The following is a 20,304-nucleotide window of genomic DNA, read 5'->3' as shown; positions in this document are numbered from 1 at the left end:
AACCAGTGACGCCCCATGTCTCACAAGTAGTGCTCTGGGAGTGAGGGTTTGAATTACAACAGATGTTGGAATTTGGGTTCAATAAAAATCTGGAATTAAGAGTCTGATGATCATGAAACTAAAGAAAATTGAAAATAGCAAATGAAAAACCTGTAGGAATGTGCTTCTCTCGCAAAACATAATTTACATAAATTTGAAGAGGGTTATGTTTAATTGCAAGTCCATTAAAGTTTTAAGCGAAATCAAGCTTCTTCACCACATTCTCAATTACTTGCCCTCTGCACAGAAATAACAACACTTTACCATTGTCTGTCAGCTGGAGTCATGAGAATAGTCTGATTCTGAGAGTTTAGCTGGTCTCACGCTCGAGTTGACAGTGACTACAAAAGCGGAATAAAACCAGCCTCTCTCAATGACGTCTAGTCCTTCAGACCTAACAACCAATAAATCTACGAGCACAGGACTTTCCAGTCAGTAGTTGTGCATCAGATAAATGTTGTGAAGAAGGTGGTGTCGGAACCACAAATCAATAACCTCAGAATTAAATATTGATTCTTCTGGAAGCCACTTTGCAGTGATTGGCTTCTTTTCACCCTTAAAACATGATCACTCGACAAGATTAATGCAACCCAGACAACTGTTTTCCCTTGTCTTACTCACAATTAAGGATAAAACAGGTCATTAACAAAAAGAGGCCTGTTTCAGTCATTAAAGTAATATATAGTGTGGTGTTGCAGGTCTGTTGGAATATATGTCGGGAGCTAGGATTCATTCCATGAACCACACTCATAAAGAGCAACAAATACAGTCAAACCCACCAAGGTGCAATTTTGACTGAATCAGTTTGGGGAAATTATTAAAATAATCTTTACCAAGCTTTTGCTTTCACAGTTTGGGCCTGATCTTCATTAACACTTGGTTTTACTGAGTGCTGGAACGTGGTAAGCCATTGTACTTACTATTGAACACCTTGACTCCTTGCTCCAACCTGTAATTGAAACCATTGCTTGGACTATCTGGAGGGATGTGTCACAGTTTAGCATCATAGAATTTACAGTGCAGAAGGAGGCCATTCGGCCCATCGAGTCGGCACCGGCTCTTGGAAAGAGCACCCTACCCAAGCCCACACCCCCACCCTATCCCCATAACCCAGTAAACCCACCCAACACTAAGGGCAATTTTGGACACTAAGGGCAATTTTTTGCGGCCAATCCACCTAACCTGCACATCTTTTGACTGTGGGAGGAAACCGGAACACCCGGAGGAAACCCACGCAGACACGGGGAGAACGTGCAGACTCCGCACAGACAGTGACCCAAGCCGGGAATCAAACCTGGGACCCTGGAGCTGTGAAGCAATTGTGCTAACCACTATGCTACCGTGCTGCCCTCACAGGTCAGGACGACATTGCTGAGATCGGGATTGAATTGATATTGACCTAATATCGTCACCTTTTCTATATCTGAACTGACCCAGATATGAAAATAAACTTGCGTGCATAATGATAAAGCTTACCCAAGGGAATTCAACTGTTGGAGTGGGCGGAGCTACAGAGTCGAGCGGTGAGTATTTAAACTAGCTGCTTCGCGGATTCGAGTCTTTGCGGCGGCAATTCAGCTGTTGAAGTGGGCGGGGCTACAGAGTCGAGCGGTGAGTATTTAAACTAGCTGCTTCGCGGATTTGAGTCTTTGCGGCGGCAATTCAGCTGTTGAAGTGGGCGGAGCTGCTTCGCTACTTAAGCAGCGGCCACAGGATCTTTGGGGATAAATTTGAAGAGTGACATCACAGCAAAGCAGTGACCTGATTGGCTGGTAAAGAAAGTGCTCCAATTAGCAGTAGGTGGGAGAAATTTAACTCTTTGTGTGTTGGTAAGTATTGTGATTGGTAAGTAAAATCTTTATTCCTTTCACTTATTCATTATTTGATATTATATTTGTAATCAGTTAAGGTAAAGTGTAAAAATGGCAGGAGATCCCAGAACCGTGTTATGCTCCTCGTGCTCAATGTGGGAGATCAGGGACGCGGCCGATGCCCCTGACTCCTTCATGTGCGGGAAGTGTGTCCAGCTGCAGCTCCTGTTAGACCGCATGACGGCTCTGGAGCTGCGGATGGACTCACTTTGGAGCATCCGCGATGCTGAGGAGGTCGTGGATAGCACGTTCAGTGAGTTGGTCACACCGCAGATTAGGATTGGTGAGGGAGACAGGGAATGGGTGACCAAAAGGCATAGAAAGAGCAGGAAGGCAGTGCAGGTGTCCCCTGCGGTCATCTCCCTCCAAAGCAGGTATACCGTTTTGGATACTGTTGGGGGAGATGACTCATCAGGGGAAGGCAGTAGTAACCAGGCTCATGGCACCGTGTCTGGCTCTGCTGCACAAGGGCGGGAAAAAGACTGGCAGGGCTATAGTCAAAGGGGATTCAATCGTAGGGGAATAGACAGGCGTTTCTGTGGTCAAAAACGAGACTCCCGGGTGCACGGGTCAGGGATGTCTCAGATCGGCTGCAGGATATCCTGAAGGGGGAGGGTGAACAGCCAGTTGTTGTGATGCATATAGGCACCAACGATATAGGTAAAAAACGGGATGAAGTCCCACAATCAGAATTTAGGGAGTTAGGAGATAAGTTAAAAAGTAGGACCTCAAAGGTAGTAATCTCAGGATTGCAACCAGTGCCACGAGACAGTCAGAGTAGAAATTCAAGAATAGTCAGAATGAATACGTGGCTTGAGAGATGGTGCAGGAGGGAGGGTTTCAGATTTTTGGGACATTAGAACCGGTTCTGGGGGCAGTGGGACCATTACAAATCAGGTGGTCTACACCTGGGCAGGACTGGAACCAATGTCCTAGGGGGTGCTTTTGCTAACACTGCTGGGGAGGTTTTCAACTAAAGTGGCAGGGGGGTAGGAACCAGATTAGGAAGTTAGAGGTCAGTAAAGAGGCAGCAACTAAAGCCAGTAAGGTACTAGATAATAAACCCATTGTGACTAAGGGGAAGAGTAGACAGGGAAGAAGGGAAGAGATGATGAAAGCAAAGGGACAGGTGGTCTGAGGTGCATTTGTTTTAATGCAAGAAGTGTAGTAGGTAAGGCAGATGAACTTACGGCTTGGATTAGTCCCTGGGAATATGATGTTATTGGTATTACTGAGACTTGGTTGAGGGAAGGGCAAGATTGGCAACTAAATATCCCAGGGTATAGATGCTTCAGGAGGGATAGAGAGGAAGGTAAAAGGGGTGGAGGAGTTGCATTACTGGTCAGAGATGATATCACAGCTGTGATTAAGGAGGGCACTATGGAGGATTCGAGCACTGAGGCAATATGGGGAGAGCTAAGAAATAGGAAGGTTGCCCTAACATTGTTGGGACTTTACTACAGGCCTCCCAAAAGCGAGCATGAAGTAGAGGTACAAATATGTAGATAGATTATAGAAAAATGTAGGAGCAATAGGGTGGACGTGATGGGAGATTTTAACTTCCCCAACATTGAATGGGACTCATGTAGTGTTGGAGGCGTAGATGGAGCAGAATTTGTAAGGAGCATCCAGGAGAGTTTTTTTTAGAGCAGCATGTAAATAGTCCAACTCGGGAAGGGGCCATAATGGATCTGGTATTGGGGAATGATCCCAGCCAAGTGGTTGGAGTTTCAGTCGGTGATTACTTTGGGAATAGCGATCACAATTCCGTAAGTTTTAGAATACTCATGGACAAAGACGAGAGTGGTGCTAAAGGAAGAGTGCTAAATTGGGGAAAGACCAAGTATAACAAAATTCGGCAGGAGCTAGGGAATGTGGATTGGGAGCAGCTGTTTAAAGGTAAATCCACATTTGAAATGCGGGAGTCTTATAAGGAAAGGTTGATTAGAGTGCAGGACAGACATGTCCCGGTGAAAATGAGTGATGGAAATGGATTAGGGAACCAGGGATGACGGGTGGAATTGTGAGACTAGCTAAGATGAAAAAGGAAGCATACATAAGATCAAGGCGACTTATTACTGATGAAGCTTTGGAGGAATATCGGGAAAGTAGGACAAATCTCAAACGCGCAATAAAGAGGGCTAAAAGGGGTCATGAAATATCTTTGGCTAACAGGGTTAAGGAAAATCCCAAAGCCTTTTATTCGTATATAAGAAGCAAGAGGGTAACTAGAGAAAGGATTGGCCCACTCAAAGACAAAAGAGGGAATTTATGCATGGAGTCAGAGGAAATGGGTGAGATTCTTAATGAGTACTTTGCATCGGTATTCACCAAGGAGAACATAGAACATAGAACAATACAGCGCAGTACAGGCCCTTCGGCCCACGATGTTGCACCAAAACAAAAGCCATCTAACCTACACTATGCCATTATCATCCATATGTTTATCCAATAAACTTTTAAATGCCCTCAATGTTGGCGAGTTCACTACTGTAGCAGTTAGGGCATTCCACGGCCTCACTACTCTTTGCGTAAAGAACCTACCTCTGACCTCTGTCCTATATCTATTACCCCTCAGTTTAAAGTTACGTCCCCTCGTGCCAGCCATTTCCATCCGCGGGAGAAGGCTCTCACTGTCCACCCTATCCAACCCCCTGATCATTTTGTATGCCTCTATTAAGTCTCCTCTTAACCTTCTTCTCTCCAACGAAAACAACCTCAAGTCCATCAGCCTTTCCTCATAAGATTTTCCCTCCATACCAGGCAACATCCTGGTAAATCTCCTCTGCACCCGCTCCAAAGCCTCCACGTCCTTCCTATAATGCGGTGACCAGAACTGTACGCAATACTCCAAATGCGGCCGTACCAGAGTTCTGTACAGCTGCAACATGACCTCCCGACTCCGGAACTCAATCCCTCTACCAATAAAGGCCAACACTCCATAGGCCTTCTTCACAACCCTATCAACCTGGGTGGCAACTTTCAGGGATCTATGTACATGGACACCTAGATCCCTCTGCTCATCCACACTTTCAAGAACTTTACCTTTAGCCAAATATTCCGCATTCCTGTTATTCCTTCCAAAGTGAATCACCTCACACTTCTCTACATTAAACTCCATTTGCCACCTCTCAGCCCAGCTCTGCAGCTTATCTATATCCCTCTGTAACCTGCTACATCCTTCCACACTATCGACAACACCACCGACTTTAGTATCGTCTGCAAATTTACTCACCCACCCTTCTGCGCCTTCCTCTAGGTCATTGATAAAAATGACAAACAGCAACAGCCCCAGAACAGATCCTTGTGGTACTCCACTTGTGACTGTACTCCATTCTGAACATTTCCCATCAACCACCACCCTCTGTCTTCTTTCAGCTAGCCAATTTCTGATCCACATCTCTAAATCACCCTCAATCCCCAGCCTCCGTATTTTCTGCAATAGCCTACCGTGGGGAACCTTATCAAACGCTTTGCTGAAATCCATATACACCACATCAACTGCTCTACCCTCATCTACCTGTTCAGTCACCTTCTCAAAGAACTCAATAAGGTTTGTGAGGCATGACCTACCCTTCACAAAGCCATGCTGACTATCCCTGATCATATTATTCCTATCTAGATGATTATAAATCTTGTCTCTTATAATCCCCTCCAAGACTTTACCCACTACAGACGTGAGGCTCACCGGTCTATAGTTGCAGGGGTTGTCTCTGCTCCCCTTTTTGAACAAAGGGACCACATTTGCTGTCCTCCAGTCCTCTGGCACTATTCCTGTAGCCAATGATGACATAAAAATCAAAGCCAAAGGTCCATCAATCTCTTCCCTGGCCTCCCAGAGAATCCTAGGATAAATCCCATCAGGTCCCGGGGACTTATCTATTTTCAGCCTGTCCAGAATTGCCAACACCTCTTCCCTACGTACCTCAATGCCATCTATTCTATTAGCCTGGGGCTCAGCATTCTCCTCCACAACATTATCTTTTTCCTGAGTGAATACTGACGAAAAATATTCATTTAGTATCTCGCCTATCTCTTCAGACTCCACACACAATTTCCCATCCCTGTCCTTGACTGGTCCTACTCTTTCCCCAGTCATTCGCTTATTCCTGACATACCTATAGAAAGCTTTTGGGTTTTCCTTGATCCTTCCTGCCAAATACTTCTCATGTCCCCTCCTTGCTCGTCTTAGCTCTCTCTTTAGATCCTTCCTCGCTACCTTGTAACTATCCATCGCCCCAACTGAAACTTCACACCTCATCTTCACATAGGCCTCCTTCTTCCTCTTAACAAGAGATTCCACTTCCTTGGTAAACCACGGTTCCCTCGCTCGACGCCTTCCTCCCTGCCTGACCGGTACATACTTATCAAGAACACGCAGTAGCTGATCCTTGAACAAGCCCCACTTATCCAGTGTGCCCAACACTTGCAGCCTACTTCTCCACCTTATCCCCCCCAAGTCACGTCTAATGGCATCATAATTGCCCTTCCCCCAGCTATAACTCTTGCCCTGCGGTGTATACTTATCCCTTTCCATCATTAACGTAAACGTCACCGAATTGTGGTCACTGTCCCCAAAGTGCTCTCCTACCTCCAAATCCAACACCTGGCCTGGTTCATTACCCAAAACCAAATCCAACGTGGCCTCGCCTCTTGTTGGCCTGTCAACATATTGTTTCAGGAAACTCTCCTGCGCACACTGTACAAAAACGACCCATCTATTGTACTCGAACTATATCTTTTCCAGTCAATATTTGGAAAGTTAAAGTCTCCCATAATAACTATCCTGTTACTTTCGCTCTTATCCAGAATCATCTTCGCCATCCTTTCCTCTACATCCCTAGAACTATTAGGAGGCCTATAAAAAACTCCCAACAGGGTGACCTCTCCTTTCCTGTTTCTAACTTCAGCCCACACTACCTCGGAAGAAGAGTCCCCATCTAGCATCCTCTCCGCCACCGTAATACTGCTCTTGACTAGCAGCGCCACACCTCCCCCTCTTTTGCCTCCTTCTCTGAGCTTACTAAAACACCTAAACCCCGGAACCTGCAACATCCATTCCTGTCCCTGCTCTATCCATGTCTCCGAAATGGCCACAACATCGAAGTCCCAGGTACCAACCCATGCTGCCAGTTCCCCTACCTTGTTTCGTATACTCCTGGCATTGAAGTAGATACACTTCAAACCACCTACCTGAACACTGGCCCCCTCCTGCGACGTCAAATCTGTGCTCCTGACCTCTATACTCTCATTCTCCCTTACCCTAAAACTACAATCCAGGTTCCCATGCCCCTGCTACATTAGTTTAAACCCCCCCCAAAGAGCACTAACAAATCTCCCCCCCCAGGATATTTGTGGAGAGGGACATGACGGATGTTGAGGTTAGGGATGGATGTTTAAATACCCTAGGTCAAGTCGGCATAAGGAAGGGGGAAGTTTTGGGTATTCTAAAAGGCATTAAGGTGGACAAGTCCCCAGGTCCGGATGGGATCTATCCCAGGTTACTGAGGGAAGCGAGGGCCGAAATAGCTGGGGCCTTAACAGATATCTTTGCAGCATCCTTGAGCACGGATGAGGTCCCGGAGGACTGGATAATTGCTAATGTTGTCCTTTTGTTTAAGAAGGGTAGCAGGGATAATCCAGGGATTTATAGACCTGTGAGCTTGACGTCAGTGGTCGGCAAACTGTTGGAGAAGATACTGAGGGATAGGATCTATTCACATTTAGAAGAAAATAGACTTTTCAGTGATAGGCAGCATGGTTTTGTGCAGGGTAGGTCATGTCTTACAAATCTAATAGAATTCTTTGAGGAAGTGACAAAGTTAATTGATGAGGGAAGGGCTGTAGATGTCATATATATGGACTTCAGTAAGGTGTTTGATAAAGTTTCCCATGGCAGGTTGATGGAAAAAGTGAAGTCGCATGGCGTTTAGGGTGTACTAGCTAGATGGATAAAGAACTGGCTGGGCAACAGGAGACAGAGAGTAGTGGTGGAAGGGAGTGTCTCAAAATGGAGAAGGGTGACTAGTGGTGTTCCACAGGGATCCGTGCTCGGACCACTGTTGTTTGTGATATACATAAATGATCTGGACAAAGGTATAGGTGGTCTGATTAGCAAGTTTTCAAATGATGTGTTCAATTCTGGTCGCCACACTACCAGAAGGATGTGGAGGCTTTAGAGAGGGTGCAGAAGAGATTTACCAGAATGTTGCCTGGTATGGAGGGCATTAGCTATGAGGAGCGGTGGAATAAACTCGGTTTGTTCTCACTGGAACGAAGGAGGTTGAGGGGTGACCTGATAGAGGTCTACAAAATTATGAGGGGCATAGACAGAGTGGATAGTCAGAGGTTTTTCCCCGGGGTAGAGGGGTCAATTACTAGGGGGCATAGGTTTAAGGTGCGAAGGACAATGTTTAGAGTAGATGTCCGAGGCAAGTTCTTTACGCAGAGGGTAGTGGGTGCCTGGAACTCGCTACCGGAGGAGGTGGTGGAAGCAGGGACGATAGTGCCATTTAAGGGGCATCTTGACAAATACATGAATAGGATGGGAATAGAGGGATACGGACCCAGGAAGTGTAGAAGATTGTAGTTTAGTCGGGCAGCATGGTCGGCACGGGCTTGGAGGGCCGAAGGGCCTGTTCCTGTGCTGTACATTTCTTTGTTTGTTCGTTGTTTGTTGATACTAAGATTGGTGGAGTTGCAGATAGCGAGTGGGACTGTCAGAGAATACAACAAAATATAGATAGATTGGAGAGTTGGGCAGAGAAATGGCAGATGGAGTTCAATCCAGACAAATGTGAGGTGATGCATTTTGGTCAATGGAAGAGTCCTGGGGAAAATTGATGTACAGAGAGATCTGGGAGATCAGGTCCTTTGTACCCTGAAGGTGGCAACGCAGGTCGATAGAGTGGTCAAGAAGGCATACAGCATGCTTGCCTTCATCGGACAGGGTATTGAGTACAAGAGTCGGCAGGTCATGTTACAGTTGTACAGGACTTTGGTTAGGCCACATCTGGAATACTGCGTGCAGTTCTGGTCGCCACATTACCAGAAGGATGTGGATGCTTTAGAGAGGGTGCAGAGGAAGTTCACCAGGATGTTGCCTGGTATGGAGGGTGCTAGCTATGAAGAAATGTTGTGTAGATTAGGATTGTTTTCGTTGGAAAGACAGAGGTTGAGGGGGGGACCTGATTGAAAATTATGAGAGGTATGGACAGGGTGGATAGCAACAAGCTTTTTCCAAGAGTGGGGTTGTCAATTACAAGGGGTCACGATTTCAAGGTGAGAGGGGGAAAGTTTAAGGGAGATGTGCGTGGAAAGTTTTTTACGCAGAGGGTGGTGGGTGCCTGGAACGCTTTGCCAGCGGAGGTGGTAGAGGCGGGCACGATAGCATCATTTAAGATGCATCTAGACAGACATATGAACGGGCGGGGAACAGAGGGAAGTAGATCCTTGGAAAATAGGCGACAGGTTTAGATAAAGGATCTGGATCGGCGCAGGCTGGGAGGGCCGAAGGGCCTGTTCCTGTGCTGTAGTTTTCTTTGTTCTTTGTTCTTGACAATTATTTTTTTCTGCTGGCGTCTGTCTGCCATTTTTCCTCAAATAAAGATTGCAAACAGGATGATATTCAGTCACCGAGAAGTCAGGAGTTTTCATCCACGAACCTTGCCGTCTCCAATTTACAGTCTGTATAAGGCTGTTCTCTTACTGCATTAACTGTGGCTCATTTTGACCAGAGGAGGATTAACAGCACGATGACCTATGGAAAGGTCTGTTACTATGGATTATATTTTTAGAAAAATAGCCATGGTTCTAACAGAAGGCAAATTGCGATCTCTGTTTGGAATAGGCTGAATACGCTGAAGATTGATATTCTGACAAGGTACCATTTTTAGCTCATTACTTGGGGGAAATTCTCACTGTACAGTCATGAACCCATTGCCTTTCCTTTCACACATGGTGCCGAGTACCAGTGGTGATCTAATCAGGCTTCAACTATGAATCACAGGCTTAAATATAATTGGTTCTATGATTCAGGCAAGGTTGCAGTTTTAAAATTATTTTTGGGATATGTGCATTGCTACCAAGACCCACATTTTTTTAATCATCCCTAATTTCCCTAGAGAACAGTACGAAGTCTTACAACACCAGGTTAAAGTCCAACAGGTTTGTTTCGAATCATTAGCTTTCGGAGTGCAGTGATTCGAAACAAACCTGTTGGACTTTGACCTGGTGTTGTAAGACTTCGTACTGTGCTCACCCCAGTCCAACGCCGGCACCTCCACATCTTCCCCAGAGAAGGTTGTGGTGAACAGTCTTCTTGAACTGCTGCATTCTATCTGGTGGACGTAGACCCATGGAGCCCGTAGAAAGGGGGTTCCAGGATTTTGACCTGAAGGAATAATGATATACTTCCAATCATGATGCTGTGTGGGGTTTGGAGTGGAATCTGAAGGTGGCAATGTTCCCATGCACCTGCCTCCCTTGACCTTCTGGGTGGTCAAGGTCGTGGGTTTGGAAGATGCATTCGAAGTCGGCTTGGTGAGTTTCGACAGTGCATGGTGTAGTTGGTATTCACTGTTACCACAATGCGCTGATGGTGGAGAGAGTGAATGCTTAAGGTGATACATAATGTGCCAATCAAGCACACTGCCTTTTCCGGGATTGTGTTGAGCTACTTGAATGTTACTGGAGACGCACTCATCTGGGCAAGTGGGGAGTACAGTATTTCATCACACTCCTGACTTGTGCCAAGTGGTGGACAGGCTTTGGGAAATGCTGGAAATCACGGTAGCACAGTGGTTAGCACTGTTGCTTCACGGCGCCGGATACCCGTGTTCGATTTCTGGCTTGGGTCACTGTCTGTACGGAGTCTATCCATGCCTGTGTGGGTTTCCTCTGGGTGCTCCGGTTTCCTCCCACAAATCCCCAAAGACGTGCTCATTAGGTGAATTGGACACTCTGAATTCTCCCTCTGTGTACTCGAACAGGCACCGAAATGTGGCGACAAGGGGATTTTCACAGTAACTTCATTGCAGCGTTAATGTAAGCCTATTCGTGACACTAATAAAGATGTTTATTCGTTGCATTGTGGCCATTGACTTTTGATGTGCCCAAGTAGCATTGAGCTACTTTATATGCAGGCATGCAACTCTCTTGCGACACTTGGGCACTGCTGGATCCACCAGGCACATGTTAGGCCTGACGACTATGCAGCTGGCTGAATCCTGCGGTAATCGGATGAGGGACTGAAGACCGGATCGGACTCTGCTGTAATGTTTCCCATGATGGCAATACTTTGCCAACACACAGGCTCACACATGATGAGTGGTTGCTCAATGTCCCAAAGGGCTTACCCAAGCTGGAATCAATGCTTCCTGCAGAGGTGGAACGGGATGGGAAAAGTGAAAAATGTAACTTTTAAACCAGGCTTGTTGATTTTCCTCTTACCCCGTTTCATTTTGCAGCTCCATGAAACCTTGTGAGCATTAATTTGTAAGATCACTGAACACAGCAGACGCCGGCTGGTGATGGGGCTGTATACCCTTTGTCAGAACTGAAGGGAGGGAGAATGTAAAGGCTACTCAGGGCAAAGACTTGTTGTAACCTCAGCTTTCACCTTCGTCTGCTAAGTTATATTTTATACTGTAAGGAAGAACTGTTTTCGCTGGGAGACTGAGGTCAGGAACCGATGGATGTAGATTTAAGACAAGGGGAATTTATTTTAACGCAGCAATTTATTATGATCTGCAATGCACTGTCTGAAAGGGTAATTGACGCAGCTTCAATAATATCTTTCAAAAGGAAATTAGGTAATTACATGAATGAAAGAAAATTGCAGGGTTGTGGGGAAAGAGGAGTCGGAGAAATTGGGTAGCTCGCTCAAAGCGCTGGCAAGTCCATAATGTGCCAAATGACCTCCTCCTGTGCCTAGAAGATTCTATGATTATATTTTGATGATATGTTCGATAGGGTGGGGTAACATTAATGACTGTAGTTCTCGAAACATCATGCTGAACATTTCAGAAATATGAGATTGCTCCGGAGGGACAGACTACCAATGAGCTTCTTGCGTGTAGCGGGAATCATCGAAAAACCTCATCACGGCAATTGTATCGAATTCCCCACAATCACCAATAGCTGCCCTTCAAAAATATAAAGGGACTGGGTTTTCATTTTGGGAATAGGCTGAGGAGTTCAGTAATGCACAGGAAAGCTGGGAGCTGGGAACAACTTGTCTGTAGATGGTTTTTTAAACACTGCCAACGTATGAGCATATTCAGGATTCGTGACCACTTCGTGGGAGCTGACACGGCGACATCTCGCAGGAGGGGATTGTTGTTAAAGGGACACGCCACACTTTTTCAGTTTGACGGTGTCAGGAGCTGGGGGCATAACAGAACGAATTGGCAGAATGGAGTTCAGACTGTGCCTTGTTGTGGCAATGCCCCTCTGGATGCGTTGCTGCTGGAGGGTTAAGGACCCACAGGGTTTCTCTACCTGACTCTCAGGAGAAGTGAAAACAAGGCTTGGCTGGAGGTTGCCCATGGATACAGCAGCAGGAGCGTGACACCACACTTGTGGATTAGTGACCGAAAAAGGGCTACAGAGGGGAGTACAGTGGCACTCTCAGATAGCTCCTGATCCCTGCGACCTGGGGCACATTCACTATGAGGTCAACAATTCATTCTATCTTGTTGCACAAAACCTGAACAGTTTTAATTCATGTCTTTGATCCTCCGCAGCGTCTTCAACTGTCCCACTGGAGGTCGTCCAGGAGGCCGACAAGATGGTTCAGAAGAGGTCACGCACTTTGAAGCTGTTCAGTCATAGGACTCGTGTGGATCAACAGTAATTCAGATATTCACACTTCAGGGGTCTATTAAGATGGGTGACTCACATAAAGTAAGTGAGCAGATGTGGATAGTGGTGGAGGGAGGAGAATGGAGAGTTTGCATTGGAGATTCTTATGAGCTCTGCCCAACAGATGCTGTACCTCAAGGGCTGTTGCCAGACTGGTACGTGTGGAGCAATGCACTGTCAGGCTATCCACCAAAATATACATGCTCACAGAGAGAGTGGAAGAGTCTGTCAGGCACAAGTAACACAATGGCACAGGTCTTTGTCCATGGAAAGAGAGCCACCTGAATGAAGCATCAAATGCAGCAGTGAGCATCCACCAGCAGAAAATCGGCAAACGCTTTGCAATTCAGGCAGCATCTGTGGTGAGAGAAACAGAGTTAGGTTTTCAAGTCAGAAACCTTTTGTCAGAATTCTATGCAAAAGTGTCTGCAGTCTCTCACCAAAGGCTTGCACACTCTGTATGCAACCGGTAATAGGACAAATGATATCCCAGTGTTTCCCACATGTGTTCTGCTCATTGGGATGTGTGGATGGACCATGAGATGGTGAAAGTAGGACATGGTGACTTGGCCCAAAGTGCTTCCACTTCTCACTGGCTGCCCCCTGTAATTCAGAGCTCCACATGCTTCCTTGTGTCCCCGTGGTTTAGCCTGCTCCTCCATGGGTGCAGGTGGAACGGTCTTTTCCCAGTCCCTCCTGAACACCAAATACCCAGAGGGTGTCAGTCAAAAGCAGTTCAGCAGCCAGAGCAGGCAAATGAGCTACCTTCCTCTACCTGGATTGGATTGGATTGGATTTGTTTATTGTCACGTGTACCGAGGTACAGTGAAAAGTATTTTTCTGCGAGCAGCTCAACAGATCATTAAGTACAGGGGAAGAAAAGGGAATAAAAGAAAATACATAATAGGGCAACACAAAATATACAATGTAACTACATAAGCACCGGCATCGGGTGAAGCAGACAGGGTGTAGTGTTAATGAGGTCAGTCCATAAGAGGGTCATTTAGGAGTCTGGTGACAGTGGGGACTTCGACCTCTGTCGAAGCCAAAGCGATGGAGCACAGACAAATGTTGCAAAGAAAGTGTAAAGGAGTAGATTGTTAAGTTTCTGGTTCATCTTGCAGTCATATAAATATTCTTTTTTTTGCCCATTTTGATTGCTGACTGACTGAATAGCCTTCTCACTTGTGATCAATGGTAATTCATGCTGAGCGAGACAGACCTGTGAAAGGGATGCTTCATTGTTTGCAGGACTTCATCATTGTGTTGGTCTCATAGCCGGGGGTTTGCGAAGACGACTGGAAGGCGGTTACCGGTTGGGTACACTGCTAAAACCTGAGCAAACCTTGCTGCAATGATCAGAGCAGGAAACAACTAGAGTGCGTCCTCGATGGGGTGTTCTTCGCTGAGACAAACAAAACGGCCAAGTCCATTGAATATTGGAGTCTGCACTGCAGGCACCAAGAATCACCCCACTAAACACGCCCGAAATTACCAAAGCCAATGGAAACTGTCCAGCAATAAAGCACCAACCTCTTCCGATGGGAAATTCTTGAGGATATCTGGGAAGGAACCCTCGGAAAGCCTCAGAGGGATGGAACAGATGAAGGCTGAGAGGACTATGTAATCATTAAACACTGAAGCTGTACCACCCCAGAACTGATTACAGTTCTGCTAGAGCAATGTGATTGCTCTTTACCTCCTGATGGCTTGTTTGACACATTGGGGGTGAAATTACACACGGGATTGAACAAAGATCTGATGGTGAGAGCTACCTTTGCCTTGCTGCCCTGATATGGACTTCCCCCTAGCTGTCCCTACTGGGACTACTGCTGACTGATGTCCAAAGATGTGCAGGTTCGGTGGATTGGCCCTGCTAAATTTCCCTTAGTGTCCAAAACGGGTTGGGTGGGGTTATGGGGATAGGGTGGGGGGGGTGAGCTTGAGTGGGGTGCTCTTTCCAAGGGCCGTTTTTGGACTCGATGGGCCTAATGGCCTCCTTCTGCACTGTAAATTCTGTAAATTCTATGACTGACTCTTTTCTGCTTATTTCACCACTGGAATGATGTCCTGCTCTCAGAGGTGGGCAGTCAACTAAGCTAATTATGGATCCAATTAGTTCTGATTTTGTGAGCATGCCGGTACTGTGCTGCCGGAGGAGCGGCCCTGCCATACGTGGAGGCCGCCAGATCCACTGAGTGGCCTACTTCAGGCTAGAGGGCTAACAGAGACGGGGACTCCATGCTTCAAAGAAGGGGCTGCTGCCATGAAAGGCCTAACTTGCAGCCCAACCATGTAACCAGAGTGGGTTTCCCCTCCAATTTGAGAAGTCTAACGACACCTGATGCCCCCGAGAGCTCCCCCATTTTGAGGCTGCCTCATTGTCTCTGGTCTGCCTCAGCAGTGCCTACCTCACTCAGCCGGGCTGCCGAGGCTTCAGAGCTGCTGGCCCTGTGATTGGTCTAGTAGAATTGAGAGCGAGCTCGCCTGCCCATTCTTAAAAGACAGCAAGTGCCGAGGCAGCCAATTAGGAGGATTGTGTCAACATTGCTGCTCAGTGCAGGGTCCGGGCCCTATTTCCGTGCCAACGTGAAGCCTGTGGTACAACCCAGTCCGCTGCACTTTGATAATGGTCATTTTATACTGCATGAGGTTTAAGGTGCGAGGGGCAAGGTTTAGAGTAGATGTACGAGGCAAGTTTTTTACGCAGATGGTAGTGGGTGCCTGGAACTCGCTACCGGAGGAGGTGGTGGAAGCAGGGACGATAGTGACATTTAAGGGGCATCTTGACAAATACATGAATAGGATGGGAATAGAGGGATACGGACCCAGGAAGTGTAGAAGATTGTAGTTTAGTCGGGCAGCATGGTCGGCACGGGCTTGGAGGGCCGAAGGGCCTGTTCCTGTGCAGTACATTTCTTTGTTCTTTTTGTTTGTTATGACTTTTCTCAAAAAATAAATAAATATCAAGTTCAAAAAATTAGAAACAGACAAATCCTAGTTTTGAATAAACCATCTGCACCACACAAACGAAGCCAAAGGAATGCCCGATCCCAGTAAATGCGGGGCATCAACAACCTTGGATACACAAAGCCGCATCTCCGCTGTGTTCTTGTTGTCACTTTGAGCTGTTACCATTGCATAACAAACTCTCCCTAACTCGAACAGAACAATTAGCGAAGATCAGCTTGGAGGCCTGGATTGTTCCTGTGTCATTAGGTGTCAATCACCACGAGGAGAACTGAGAGCCTCAAGTGTTGTTAATGAGGGTGGTTTTCCTCCAATTATTTCCACTTCCTACCCGTGTGAATGTGACTGCCATTCATCCTTTCGTCCAGCTTTGACACCCTCCTCGCCTGAGTTATTATCGCTGTCCATTCTTCCTTTCCTCCAACGTATCAAAATCATAGCTTATTGTGCAACATGTTTCCTTCCCTCTCAGTTCTTGCGATTTGCTTCTGTATTTACCAGTCTCAATCTTCCCCGGTCTTCATCTCAATTCTGCCGTCTCGACAACATATGCTCAGCACATGCTTCCGTTAACAAAATTGCACAGGCTTAATCAGCTCAGCAACAGTGCAGTTTAATTCATGCGGATACCTGGAAACAAGAATAATGTGATTAAAATTAACAGATCTTCACACTTCCACAGTCAACAATGCAATTACAGCTACTGGGTGCGTGACAATCCCTGAGGACTTTTCATTAAAATCTTCAGCTCTTGAGAAGGGATCCATTTGGAATATTTTGCTGGGAGTTGCGACAGAACAGTAAACAAAATAAGATCATATTTTCATATTTCTAAATTTTGTTTCTTCGAAATGGAACTTAAATTATTTACTTTTTATCGTATCAATATTTGAATCTGAGTATTGTGGCTAAAGTTTTGTCAAATCATTGGATCAATAAAGAGGCTGCAACAACTTTCATTCTTACTGGACCCTTTAACATGGAAATGTTACCGATAAATTCTTTATTTGGGTTTCAGAAGGAAAAACTTCCAATGTCAATAATGAAATATTTAATGTTTCAACAAACAATGAAAATGTAGACAGTGACAGTGAAAATGTCTCCATTACGCGGGTGGTGAAATATTCAGAGTATTAACAAACATTGAGGAAATGGATGCACATGTCGAATTTGATCCTGGGAATTTTGAAAGTGAGCCTGAGGGTCAGATTTTCCTGGAAATCGGTGAAGGCCGATGGCAGGTACAAAACCGGCATTAAAGCGGCCAACAGCAAGGGTGTCTTTCCCGCCATAACAGGCAGCACATTGAGAAATAAACTTCAAGGGTTGGGTCATGCGACATTTTGCTGGTGGGGCAGCAACTTAGAACTGTAGGGTGCCATTTATAAAGGCTGCTCCAGTGCACGCGATCAAACCAGTTAACCCCCACAGCACCCTACACGGGCATGCCCTTGGCACTGTCTGGGCACTAACCAAGCACCCGTATGGCACTGCCTGGACACCCCCAATGGCGCTGCCTGGGAACCCACCCTATTCTGCCAGGGCATCCACCCCGGCACGTTCCAGGCATTCCCTGGGCACCCCTTGGAGGTGCCCAGGAAGTGCTCACAAGGTGCCTGGACAGTGCCAGTGTGAGTGCCCTGGCAGAACCAGGGTGGGTTCTCCAGGAAGTGCCAGTAGGGATGCCCAGGCAGTGACATTGGGAGTTCTGGGCAGTGTTAATAAGGGGCATGAGCAATGCCTGGGCAGTGCTGGGGGTGCCTGGGCAGTATTAGACAGTAGCAAAGCATGAGCCTCTTCCCCCTGCGCACTGCGCTCACCTGTGCTCCCATGGGATGTGCTCGTAAGGCCCATGCCTTCAGAAATCAGTCGTGTTTCAGGCTGTTCTGCCGCCACACCATTTGTGGATAGATTTTGATGGGTTGACGATTCCGGTGTCTGGGCCTGATGATTATATGTCAAATTGTTATAATGATATTCCCGATGTTGAACATCTGGAAACGAACCCAGGAAGGGAGGGAAGGGGACAATTGTGCTTTTATGATGACGTAAGACACAACTTTGCACTTCTCAGGATACTTTCCACTCCCGTTGCCAAACCTGCCCAACACGAACAGGATTGGAAAATCCCTGTCTAAGGAGGTAATGAATAATCAGTAGAATTTGTTACAATTATGAAGATTGTTCTGTTTTGGAACTTTGTCTTTAATTTAAGGTAAAATGAAAAGGCTGATGTGTGCTGTTCTCAAGTCTGCCTGACAGCAAGGCTGGGTGGTTTAATTGTTAGAGATTAAAGACAGACCAGATTATTTTACTTGGTAGAAGAAGAAGAAAGTGCAAATTGTGTTAATATCGGATAGAATAAGGTCCTAAAAAGGTATTGAAAATATCAGGTTTTAAACAGCTGTGCATTAAATTGTTCATTTACCTCCAAAGTAAAAGAGTTGGGTTCTCGAGGATAGCTAATCTGCATCTCTACCAGGATACAATGCCCATGTGATTCACATTGCCAGGATACTGAGCTTTGAGATGGAAAGGGGACAGAGAAAGCCATTATAATATCAAGTTGCAGCCTTTCTTACAATATGACTGAATATCACAGACAGGTTTGTTTGGCAGGTTCTGAGAGAGCGAGAACTGCAAGAGGCCAAAGTCTTTGGGTTGGCAGATTGTACTCAGATTGGGAAGACTAAATTCGTGGGTAGGTAAAACAAAATTGGAAGGCCAGCTTGCATTGGAGGGTGGATCCCCAGCAATACTTTCCTCGTGAAAGACAGCTCTGGGTATAGAAGTTAGCAAGCTGACAAAGGAAAACAACGGAAGTAAACCCTCAGGGCCTACAAATAATTTTGGACAGATTTCGGGAGGATTGAACGTCTCTGTATGCCCGTGAAGCAATTTTTTTTTTTTGCGATGCCAAAAATGTCTGTTCTGTGGTTTAAAGTATAAGTTGCTTGTGTTTCGTTTAGGTGGCCTTAGTTATGTATTACAGTAAATGTATTAAAACACAAAATCTTATCATGCCATCTTTTAGTTATTAACTGCAAGTTAAATGTCTTTATTAGATTTATCATTTTCTATATTGAAAATTAAAGTTGAGCCAAGTAAAGTAAAGCAAATGAAAATAAATTCATTGTAAAAATAAATATTTTTTGTCAAACAATGTTTTTGAGTGTAATTAGGTAATATGAATTTAGCTACATGTTTCATATTTAGAATAAAGAAAATCCAAGCCTGCACCGACCATGCTGACCGTCTGAACTAAAAAACTCCACCCTTCTGGGGACCATGGGCGAGATTCTCCACTCCCGCGCCGGTTGGGAAAATCGCCTGGACCGCCATAATTTTCCGGGGACGCTGGTCCGACACCCTCCCGCGATTCTCCCAAGCGGCGGGAACGGCCCCGTCGAGTTCCACGGGCTGCAGGCCGGAGAATCGCCGGAGACGCCCAAAATGGCGATTCTCCGACACCCCCGCTATTCTCAGGCCCGGATGGGCCGAGCGGCCAGGCCAAAACGGCGGGTTCCCCCCCGGCGCCGTCCACACCTGGTCGCTGCCGTCGGGAACAGCGCGGGAATGCTGGGGGGGGCGGCCTGCGGGGGGGGGGGATCCTGCACCGGGGGGTACCTCAAATGTGGCATGGCCCGCGATCGGTGCCCACCGATCGTCGGGCCGTCCTCTCTGAAGGAGGACCTCCTTCCTTCCGCGGCCCCGCAAGATCCGTCCGCCACCTTCTTGCGGGGCGGACTCAGAGAGGACGGCAACCACGCATGCGTGGGTGATGCCGGTTATGCGGCGCCGGCCGCGTCATCTATGCGGCGCTGCCTTTACGCGGTGACAAGGCCTGGCGCGTGTTGATGACGCGGCCCCAGTCCTAGCCCATTGTCGGGGCCTGAATCGGTCGGGATCGGGGCCATTTCGCGCCGTCGTGAACCTCGACGCCGTTCACGACGGCGTGGGCACTTTGGCGCGGGAGTGGAGAATCCCGCCCCATATCCCTCTATTCCCATCCTATTCATATATTTGTCAAGACGCCCTTCAAAACTCACCATCATATCTACTTCCACCACCTCCCCCGGCAGCGAGTTCCAGGCTCCCACCACCGTCTGTGTAAAAGAAACTTGCCTCGTACATCTCCCTTAAACCTATGCCCATTAGCAATTCACTCCTCTACCCTGGGAAAAAGTTTCTGACTGTGGGAATTTAAAATGTATTCTTCCACGGGACTTAGCCGTTGTTGGAAAGCCCCAGCGTTCATTGCTCATCACTAATTTCCCTTAAGCTGCGTGGCTTGTTCGGCCATTTCCGAGGCCATTTAACAGACAACTGCACGAAGGCCAGACCAGCTCAGGATGGCAGATTTCCTTCTCTAAAGGACATTAGTCAACTTGATGGGTTTGTGTGACAATTGATAGTTTCGTCATCACCTTTACTGAGACTTGCTTTCAATTCCAGGTTTTATTAATTGAATTTAAATTCCACCGGCTGCCATGGTGGGGTTTGGAACTGTGCCCCAGAGCATGACACTGGGTCCCTGGATTGCTAGTCCAGTGACATTGCC

The sequence above is a fragment of the Scyliorhinus torazame genome, chromosome 17 (assembly GCF_047496885.1).
Source record: "Scyliorhinus torazame isolate Kashiwa2021f chromosome 17, sScyTor2.1, whole genome shotgun sequence".
Classification (NCBI taxonomy): domain Eukaryota; kingdom Metazoa; phylum Chordata; class Chondrichthyes; order Carcharhiniformes; family Scyliorhinidae; genus Scyliorhinus; species Scyliorhinus torazame.
This window is presented reverse-complemented; position numbering follows the sequence as displayed.